The sequence below is a fragment of the Podarcis tiliguerta genome, assembly GCF_965153285.1.
Source record: "Podarcis tiliguerta genome assembly, chromosome: 17".
Lineage (NCBI taxonomy): Eukaryota > Metazoa > Chordata > Lepidosauria > Squamata > Lacertidae > Podarcis > Podarcis tiliguerta.
This window is the reverse complement of record NC_139550.1, coordinates 30,670,280-30,681,255: the sequence shown is the minus strand read 5'-3', so window position 1 is coordinate 30,681,255 and position 10,976 is coordinate 30,670,280. Positions and strand designations below refer to the sequence as shown.

The 10,976-nt window shown below is 44.5% G+C and overlaps 1 pseudogene across 1 annotated transcript; it reads right to left on the bottom strand.

Moving 5' to 3' along the window:
- Nucleotides 1-4,763: 4,763 nt before the first annotated feature.
- On the bottom strand, nt 4,764-9,943 carry LOC310667276 (TATA box-binding protein-like 1; annotated as a pseudogene). The gene is made up of 3 exons: nt 9,938-9,943; nt 7,676-7,765; nt 4,764-5,461 (listed from the first exon to the last, which is right to left on the bottom strand). The product of its transcript is annotated as a TATA box-binding protein-like 1 (transcript).
- Nucleotides 9,944-10,976: the final 1,033 nt, after the last annotated feature.

Below are 10,976 nucleotides of genomic sequence, written 5' to 3'. Positions count from 1 at the left end.
CAAACTATATTTGAAAAATAATTATTGTAGCTTAAAATCTGTTGCAGCATTCGAATAATTTCAGTAGTAGTTTCAAATATGATGTGAGACCTAAGATAGATTAAAACTTATTTAAATTCTGATAATAACTTGATATGTATTGGCAGCAAGTTAATGACGAGTAATTGAAGTAAGGAGCGGACGGGAAGTCTGATCTACAATAAAAAGACCATCTTTATTTTATTTTATTGTTTTGTTTTGTGATTATTTTCTTTTGGCTTTCTGTTGATGTATATGGATAATTGTCCTTTTTGTGTATTAAAGTGAATAAAATAAATAAAAAATAAATCCATGAAAGAGGAGGAGGCCAGCAAAAGAAAATGGTATGAGCAAACAGGCACCAGAAACTGGAACCCTTTTACAGAGATCCAACAGCCATAAGAAAGACAGACAGACAGACTCGTCAGCATTTGGTAAGTTTTGATATTAGTGCTTTTTTTCTAAAATAAATAAATGTTTAGAGGTAGTCTCATTTTCCTACTTATATTGAAATACTGCCCCTCAATGAGGCCAAACTTAGATTCACAAAATGTTCAGGGGTACGCATACCCTTACGTCGTCCCCCTCCCCCCCGAAAAAAGCACTGGCTGTTACCTTATTGTGTTCTTGTTTGCTACCAGTTGGTACTATTAATATCAAAAGAGGGAATCGTGGTGATATCCCTTTAAGAGGTTTGTCATGTTTGGGAGGGAAACCCTCTGGGAGTTTGTATATTTGGGTGGTGCCTCAGCAAGAGGCAGAATGCAGGTGGGAGGTAGCACAGGCCCATGATGAAAGTAATATTAACTGTCTCCTCCAATTGTTCAATAAATGAAACATTAGATTGAAGAGTTCTGACATCTGTCAGGAAGGTTTAGGTCTCCACCCCGGACCAAAATAGGGTGCTGATTTCATTGGAGCCATAAGGGGTGAAGGAGGTGAGAGTTGGCTCCGCCTTTCACAATATACAGTGGTGCCTCGCAAGACGAAATTAATTCGTTCTGCGAGTTTTTTCGTCTTGTGAATTTTTCGTCTTGCAAAGCACGGTTTCCCATAGGAAATGCATTGACGGTTTCCCATAGGAATGCATTGACGGTTTTAAGAAAAAGGCGCAAGACGTTTTCGTCTTGCGAAGCAAGCCCATAGGGAAATTCGTCTTGCGAAGCAACTCAAAAAACAAAAAACTCTTTCGTCTTGCGAGTTTTTCGTCTTGCGAGGCATTCGTCTTGCGAGGTACCACTGTAGATTTTAACCTATGGGGAAAACTCTGGGAAAGTGATTTGAAGTTCACAGCATGTTATTCTTTGAAGGAGAACTACATGAAAATGATTCACAGATGGTACTTAACTCCGAGTAGGCTTGCTAAGATGTATAAGACTGAATCAGATGAGCGCTGGAGGCGCAAAGAGGTGGAGGGAATGCTCTTTCATGTGTGGAGGACTTGTAAAAGGGTAAAAGCGTATTAGGAAATGATCCATAATGACTTGGAAAAAATGTTTAAAAGTACTTCCCCCCCAAAATCCAGAGTCCTTTCTGTTGGGGATAATTCAGACTGAAATTCCAAGGTGTCACAAAAGGTTATTTATGTATGCCACTACTGTGGCCCATGTTTTATTAGCCCCAAAATGGAAAACGAGCGAGGTCCCAACCACAGAAGAATGGCAACTTAAGTTGACAGAGTACGCGCAGCTTGCAGACTTAACATATAGAATAAGAGAACAAGAAGAACATACGTTTAGAGAAGACTGGAAGATGTTTATTGAATACATGGGAAAGAACTGTGTACAGCTGAAAATGCTGGCAGCAGCATGAAGATAAATTCAGCAGTGTCAATAAGTTATGATGGATGTAATAATGTAATAATGAATGGTATAGTTTCTGTAGAATATGCAGGGATTTATGATATGTAAAATGAACCATGGAAAGAGAAGAAGGGAAGTCATTGATATCTTAAGGATGTAAAATGAGTATTTTAAATGGTAAAACAGAAAGTTTAATGAGAGAGAGAGATGGTACTGCTTTGATGTCTTCTGTCTGCTTATGACATTCTAGGCTTTCCTCCCAGCATTACGAGGGGATATTGCTCTCCTATTGCGCAGGGGTCAGCAAACTTTTTCAGCAGGGGGCCGGTCCACTGTCCCTCAGACCTTGTGGGGGGCAGAGGCGGACTATATTTTGAAGGGGAACAAATGAACGAATTCCTTTGCCCCACAAATAACCCAGAGATGCATTTTAAATAAAAGCACACATTCTACTCATGTAAAAACACCAGGCAGGCCCCACAAATAACCCAGAGATGCATTTTAAATAAAAGGACACATTCTTCTCATGTAAAAACACGCTGATTCCCGGACCATCCACGGGCCAGATTTAGAAGGCGATTGGGCTGCATCCAGCCGGGCCTTGGTTTGCCTACCCATGTCTTAGGGCACCCACCAGGTGAGCAGCTAACGCTGTCGCAGAGCCCTGACAACAGGTGTTCCCTGCCAACCAGGTGGGATATAGGGCAGGGCCTCAGCAGCTTATCCATCCTTGCCATCGGACAGTGGCGTAGCGTGGGGGGTGCAGGGGGGGCCGGCCACACCGGGCGCAACATCTGGGGGGGGCGCTCACACTCGCAGCTCTCTGCCCCTACCTGGCTCACTCACTCTCTCTCACTGCAGTGCTGGCTGTGCGAATCCGATCCGAGCCGCCAGGTTGCCGCCCACTGCGGAGGGGAGGGTGCCAGGCATGCGGTGTGGTGCGGAGAGAGAGTGAGGGACTATCTGGGGGGAGGGACAGTGCAGCGGGGGGGGGCGCAAATTACTTGCCTTGCCCCGGGTGCTGACAACCCACGCTACGCCACTGCCATCGGAGAAAGGATTTTATAAGGGGGGAAATCTGGTGACCAAAGGACTGCAATGCAGCACAGACAGGATGCTGAAGTTACTTGTCATGGGGACACGGCGGAGATGTAAGTGGAGCAGCAAAGCAGGCTGCAGATTCTGACAGAGCACCACTGAAATCAAGGAGACTGCTTCTTCTTTCTGCGTAAAGCCTCAAGAATTGCAGCGGCATTCCCCACCCCACCCCCACAAGAAGGGCCAAGGGCAGGGGGGAATTATAGCTTGCCTTTGATCACCAGGCTAGCGATCCTTCCGGAGGGACGTACGCAACACCCATCTGAAGGGCCTCGTGATCCCTGACCTGCCATAGCATCACAGAAAGCCTTGGTGAGCGTAATTGTTTATCTGCCCTTGAATCATTTGCGATGTTTGCAGAGAAAGCGGAGTCCAAGGCCCGGGAATTCAAGGAAAGTGCGTTATGAGTGAGATAAGAACTTCTGGACAGATGAAATAATAGCTGGTTGCAGTCAAGAGGAGTCTAACAGCATTGAAAGACCACAGCGATGCCCTCCATGCCCAGTGGCGTAGCGTGGGGGGTGCAGGGGGGGCCGGCCGCACCGGGCGCAACATCGGGGGGGGGGCGCTCGCACTCGCAGCTCTCTGCCCCTACCTGGCTCACTCACTCTCTCTCACTGCACTGCTGGCTGTGCGAATCCGATCCGAGCCGCCGGGTCGCCGCCCACTGTGGAGGGGAGGGTGCCAGGTGTGCGGTGCGGAGAGAGAGCAAGGGACTATCTGGGGGAGGGACAGTGCAGCGGGGGGGGCGCAAATTACTTGCCTTGCCCCGGGTTAGGGGGCGCAAATTACTTGCCTTGCCCTGGGTGCTGACAACCCACGCTATGCCACTGTCCATGCCTTAAACATTTTGGTCTTTTCAGCTGTTTTGGAGGAGGTTATCACTGATTATTTTTCTGCTCTGGCCTGTCAATTTCATTGTGAGACTGTGTGGGGTTTTTTTGAAAATCCCCCTGTGATCGGGTGTCTTCTCAATTATATAGCATTTGCAATTCCTTGGGTGAGATTCACCCAGGGCCAGTTCACTCTTGAGGTAAAGTAAGGCAACTCACTTCAGGAGACAGGATCACACCGCCTCCGAGGAATGAATTGTTGCAGCAACGGCTACAGTGCAATTCTTGGAAGTCAGATATGCCCCTCAGCTGCACACTGGTTCCTTGGCAAATAGGAGGTGATGCTAGCCTCCTTCCACTCTTTTTTTTAAAAAATAAAAGTTTTGCAGACTTTTATTTGTGCCTGTTTTATCAGGTGAAAAAGGGTAACGTCTACAGCTTCTTTGGTGCCCAACAGTCAGCGTACAAAAATGTAAAGAATATTCACAAATAAAAACATAAGCTCAACCTATAGGAGTGTTTTCAAATTTAGTGCATATCATGACAAATCTGCTTATGAACACACAGAAATTACTGCAGAAATAAATAGAATGTCTTGTGTTGTTGTTGTTGTTGTTGTTGTTGTTTAGTCGTGTCCGACTCTTCGTGACCCCATGGACCAGAGCATGCCAGGCACTCCTGTCTTCCACTGCCTCCCACAGTTTGGTCAAACTCATGCTGGTAACTTCGAGAACACTGTCCCACCATCTCGTCCTCCGTCGTCCCCTTCTCCTTGTGCCCTCCATCTTTCCCAACATCAGGGTCTTTTCCAGGGAGTCTTCTCTTCTCATAAGGTGGCCAAAGTATTGGAGCCTCAGCTTCAGGATCTGTCCTTCCAGTGAGCACTCAGGGCTGATTCCCTTCAGAATGGAGAGGTTTGATCTTCTTGCAGTCCATGGGACTCTCAAGAGTCTCCTCCAGCACCATAATTCAAAATGTAAAAGAGATAAAAACAAGAATGTCTTGGAAAAAGCAGCAATTTCGTATCTTGTAAACGTTTGTTTTTACAATATAGCACTGTTCCAAATAAAATCCAAAAGGGACTGGAGTTTATCACCGTGGCCAAGAGTTTGCACCTCCTCAGCTGTGTTGGTCCAGTTGTCCTTTTCTTTCTCACCTTCTTCTTTTTTGCTATTTGTCCAATGCGCAGCAGTCTTATAAAAGGTGCTTGGTTAGGTCGCCTAACTGTGAAGTGGCAACGTATAAAATTTCTTTCCTGCTTTCAAACACAAATGGATAAATTTGTTCTACTACAGTGGAACAGCCTTCACGTTTGGCCCTGTAACTGTGATACTTCCTGTTGCAAAAATCTGTAAAGTAGCTCTGAGAGATTTTATTCTGTAGCACACTGCAGGATGAAGCTCCGGTTCATAACTAGCATGGGGTCTGTTGCTTTTTTGTGAATTCCAGCAATCTGATTTCAAAGGGCATATTGCATACTGCTAAAACATTGACAACTTTAAAATCTGTAAAAATCACCTGAAAACCTAGTTTCTGCAGACTAGGAGCTAATCGTCTGGCACCAAATTTAGCTTCTTCTTCACTTGTAGCTCCTATGCAAATTACTTTTCCTGAGGACCAAATTGTTGCTGTAATCCTTGGTTTCCGAAGCTTCATTAATACTTTTCCAACATCACGCTTGTATATTACATTTGCTCCCTCTAACACAATCTTTCAATGACATCTTGTTTGTTTTTATAATAATATTTATTACTTTTTGAACAATTTAAACACTACAAAACAAAACAAAAACAAAAAAGAACAATACAATACAATACAAAGACACTACATAACACTAACACATTAAACTAACAAAACCAAACAAAAACAATTTAAAACACTCAAACAATTTCAATATCTTATCTTTCATTCACTTATTTCACCGACCTCCTCACACCTCCCTTTTTGTATTCAACTTTTATCCATTGTTTCAGCAATTCCTTTCCATCTTCCTCTGTTTTCTATCCTATAATTATCTTAACACATTCTAACCTTATTTTTTCCTTTAATATTCTATTAATCTATTTATACTTAAATCCTTATAACATTTCTACTAAAGCCATATAACTTCATTCCAACATTCTTCAAACATTCATTAATTTTACAGTATTTCTGTAAATAGTCTTTAAACTTTTTCCAGTCTTCTTCCACCGACTCTGGAAGACTCTGACTGCATTTGTGATTAAAATGTGCAAGGCAACATCACTCTCCACATCCATTGGGGTGACTCAGATTAAAACCTCAAGATTCTAGCACGACACCATGAAGATCACATCTGAAATCCTATAGGCTCCCGTGCAGCCCAGTTGCTGCGCGACTCGTCGCCATTGACGTTTCAACATGCCGCTACCGCCTCCTTCTCTAGCTCACCTCCTCCTACTCTTGTTCCCAATGTAGGTACAGTGGTACCTCGGGTTACAGACACTTCAGGTTACAGATGCTCTTAGCAGCAACCTTGTCTATACACACGATCTCTCTCTAACACTCAGTCTCTCTCTCTCTTTGATGTGAGGCTGGAGCGGAATAAGTAGAGAGCAGAAACCGCCTCCTCCTCTCTGGAGAATCAGCAGAGAACATCAGCAGATTCTTGGATATGGGAGGGGTGAAATCTCCTCATAGGCATCATTTCGAGGTTGACCTCAGGTGCCACAATGAGTTTTGTCAATGGAAGCTCTGCTCAAGGACTTCTGCTTATGCAATGGGCCTTTCCTCCACTCTCCTCCCCACCCCACCTCACCCCACCCCCTGAAGTTGGCTCTTGTGGGGTGCGGAGGATTGTTCCATACGGCAAGCCAAAATGCTTGCGCCCGCAGAATGACAGAGTAACATTGAGTTCCTTCCATATTATCGCCAGGTTTTTTTCATTGAATGCATTGTTTAAATGGAACAGTCTGCTTTTAGCCACCAGATTACAGTCTGGATATTTTTATTTGTCCTTTCAAAATGACTGCAGAAGCAGGAGATGGAGAAATCGCAGCTTCTCCTGTGTGACCTTTTCATTTGCCTGCCTCCTCAATCTGCTCTGTGGTGTGTGGGCTTTGTATTTTGGTTTTGGGTTTTTTGCTGTTTGTTCTTTGGTATTTTTATTAAAGATTTTCTTGGTTTACAAAAGTATGTGCAATCTCTCTCCCCCCCCCCCATAACATTTTTTTTACAGATCAGTTTCATTTGTTGAGACATTAGGAAGAAAAGGGGGAAAGGGGGGGTTGGTGGCAATATTTCTATTTTACTTAATATGTGTGTGGGGTTTTGTGTCAGTGTCGCTTGTGCAGGTTCTCTGCTATTCACTTGTGTTCCTTTGGTGGTGAGAGAGGTTGGGGTTGGCCTCGGGTGTGGTTGTTTGTTTGTGATTGGCTGTGGTGATCTTTGTTTTCATGTGTGAGTGGGGTGGGTGGGTGTTTTGAATCAGGTTAGCCATATTGATTTGTATGCTGTTGGTGGATTTTTGTCATTCTTGTTGGGTTGTGTATGTGATAAAGGGGAGCCATACCGGGGTGAAGGCATCGTCTTCTATTTGTCCCCGTGTCAGTTTCAGTTAATTGGTTAATTTTTCTAGTAAGGCTGTTTCCCATACTATTTGGTACCATTGGTCCATGCTTACTCCTGACAGGTCTCTCCAGTGTCTGGTTATGATGTTTCTGGCTGCTGAAAGTAGGGTTATGAGTTCTTTGTGGTGTAAATGGGCATTGCTGTCTTGGAAGATGTTTAGTAGTAGAACAAAAGACCGGCAGAGAGAAAATGGGCTGGAGAAAGAGAAACCACCCCTTCCTGCTTTAATAGTCAAGTGAAAGGGGCAGAGATAATCTCTAGGCTGAAATCTGACACCCACAACCCTGCCTTTGCGTTAACTTTGCATGAGAATGGGGAAGGAGGCATCTAACAAACCTTGTCTTTGGAGGTCCTGCGGAAGGGCTTCCCAAGGCACTGTGGGGCTTCCCCACCTCTTCCCCTGGTGTACCACACCTGCCACTGGCCCTGGAGAGGTCAGGAGGAGCCCCAGAACAGAGCTCAGGGTGAGGGAAGGGGAGGACCATTCTGTCTACCAAGCTGATGTGCTTGTGCCAGCATAGCGCAGTGGCGTAGCGTGGGGGCTGCAGGGGGGGCCGGCCGCACCGGGCACAACGTCTGGGGGTTAGGGGGCGCAAATCCACGGGTTAGGGGGCGCAAATTACTTGCCTTGCCCCGGGTGCTGACAACCCACGCTACGCCACTGGCGTAGCGTGACATCAAATTCTATGTTTACTTTTTCCAAAATGGTGCATGCTATTAAAAATGAAAAGTGCCCATGGTCCAGCAATTTCCCATGCTGGAATATGTCACTGATAAAGCTGTAGTAGGCATTAAGAAAGCAAGGTTCAAGGCAGAACCAAAAAACAAAACAAAAAACCAGAGTCCTTTCTGTTGGGGATAATTCAGACAGAAATTCCAAGGTGTCAAAAAAGGTTATTTATGTAAACTGCTACTGCAGCCCGTGTTTTGTTAGCCCCAAAATGGAAAATGAGCGAGGTCCCAACTAAAGAAGAATGGCAACTTAAGCTGACAGAATAGGTGCAGCTTGCAGAATTAACATATAGAATAAGAGAACAAGAAGAACATACGTTTGGATGTACGATTGGAAAATGTTTATTGAATATATGGGGGGGAAATTGTGTACACCTGGAAACGTTGGCAGCATTGAGATCAATTCAACAGTGTAAATAAGTTTCAATGGATTCAATAATGGAATACTGATTGGTTTAGTTTTGGTAAAATATGCAGAGATTTATGTTATGCAAAATGAACCATGGAAAGAGAAGAAGGGAAGTCATTGATATTTTAAGGGTGTAAAAATGAGTATTTTAAATCGTAAAACAGAAAATTAAATAAAAATTCTATACAAAAGAAAAGAAAGCAAGGTCCAAGACAGAACTGCGGCTGGGACAAAACCTCTCACACAGGGATGGAATGAAATGTACTGCACAGGAAAAAGGAACTGGGTAAGAGGGCATAGACCTGCTGGGTTCACGGAGCTGGAGTCTCTTGCACCTTTAAGAGTTGCATAGAAGGCATAATCCTGCCAGGTGCTGCTTTCTCTTTAACTGCAATAATAGGCTAGGAGAGCCAACTGTCCATTGCAGGAGTGCAGCTGTCCACCTCTGAGCATTAGCTCTTCTTTTTAATGGCATTCTCTTCCTTTTGCCCTTGGGCCAAACTGAATAGGCAGGGCAGTGCATGAAATACATGCTTGCCCCATTCACATAGAATGTGGCAGCAGGGAGCTAATCTTTACATCAACAGAACATGTGGAGGAGGAGAACAGAGCTATTCCATAGCTGTAGCTTTGAAATAGGTTTTACAGCTTAATTGGACAACATGACAGCCGTTTAAGTAATCACCCTCATTGCATCAGTATTTGCTCAACATGGCATGCCTACTGTAGTACAGATAACACACATCAGTTTGATGGAGTTCCAAGGATTTGCAAAGCTAAATGGCTCTATCCAAAAAACATCCACATCAAGGGATCTACAAAATCCAATGAACTTGTTGAGACTGGCCTAGCGAAGAGATTCCTAAAGAAAGCTATGGACTCATATGCTGATCCTTATTTGACATGTCTTCCAGAACTAGTCCCACACAGCATGGCCTCTTCCCAAGAAAACTACTGCTCAATAGAAAATTCATCACAAGAGCTGGAGTCTCTTGGACCTTTAAGAGTTGCAAAGAATGGAAAATCCTGCCAGGTGCTGCTTTTGCAATAATTGCAACATTGTTTTCATCTGCCTGTTCTGCAGTTGAGGACTTCTTGGATCATTCTTTGTCTAGCTCCTTCCCTTTGATCTTACCGCCTTGGGTGACCCTGCTAGGAGTAAGAGATTCCCGACAGCTTGCAGTGATTCTTCAACATCAACTTCTTTGGACTGGTCATGTTGTGCAGATGCCTGATTATCGTCTTCCAAAGCAACTATTCTATTCCAAACTTAACAATGGAAAGTGTAATGCTGGTGGTTTTGTTGCCTATGGACCTGGCATTGCACAGCACCAATGACGGAGCTGGGTAATCCCTGCTCGCCCTACTCTCGTCCCTTGGGATGGGACGTAGATTGGAAGGGGTTCGAGCATCACTGCATCTCAAAACTCTTCACCGATAGTGATATCTAGCCCCACCGCCATTCCTCCCTAACCCTTCAATAGTGGGAATCCCAGACCCCATACTAGCCTCTCCAATAGAGGGGTAACATCCCCTCACTAACAAGTCATCCCTGGGCCAGGACTCCTGGGTCAAAATGGTATGGGGAAGAGGTGAAGGTTTGATAGAGTAAGTATCCCTAGAAGATAAAACCCAACCAACCACACCCCAAGCGGGGAGGGTGGTCCCATGGTGTTTCGTTAACTGTCAATCCCCCTCTCCCTCCTGGATTGATTGGAAGACTGTTGGTTCTGTCTGTGGCTGTGGGAGTATTAATGAGGCATGTGCTATAAAATTAATTGATTAATTGCAGGAATAACATTATGCCAATTTCAGAGACAGGAGCAATTTCTGAGTGATCGTAGGATTTCAGGTGTGCCCTGACACGCCGAAACTCTGCCCATGTACCAGTGATAGCAGCATAAGTTGATTTACACCATGTGAGTGTAAAAGGAGAGTGAAATTGGCATGTATTTGCATTCCACACAACTAGGTTAGCCTCTCCCAAGCTAATCTTCTCTTGATGTTTCAGCCCAAGTCAGCACAGCCAATGGTGTGATGGGAGTTCAGAGCATCTTGAGGGCACCTGTTGTTGTTGGCAGGGAGATGATTTGATGGAGAAAGTTTTACCTGCTACGTTTTCACTTTCATGTTGCTCTTACTGGGAAAGGCGCAAGAGTGGTGAAATAACACCTAAATCCTGGCAACCACACTGAGCTAATCACATTAGGCAATGCTCCTCAGCAGCGAACCAAATATTAATTTCTCCAGGTGCAGTTAGGAGTCCTTCTTATGCTGCAGCAAACACCTACTATTGCTACTGCTTGATGAGATTAAACTGCCGCTTCAAATTATTGGGTTGGGTCTAGGTCATTATATTCAGAAGCTGACCCAACTGAAATCTAACTGACTGTATTTACTCGAATCTAATGCTCACCGTTTTTGGCCAAATTACGTTGCGAAAATTAAGGTGCGCATTAGATTTGATGGCACATTTGCTTTCACCACCAAATAATT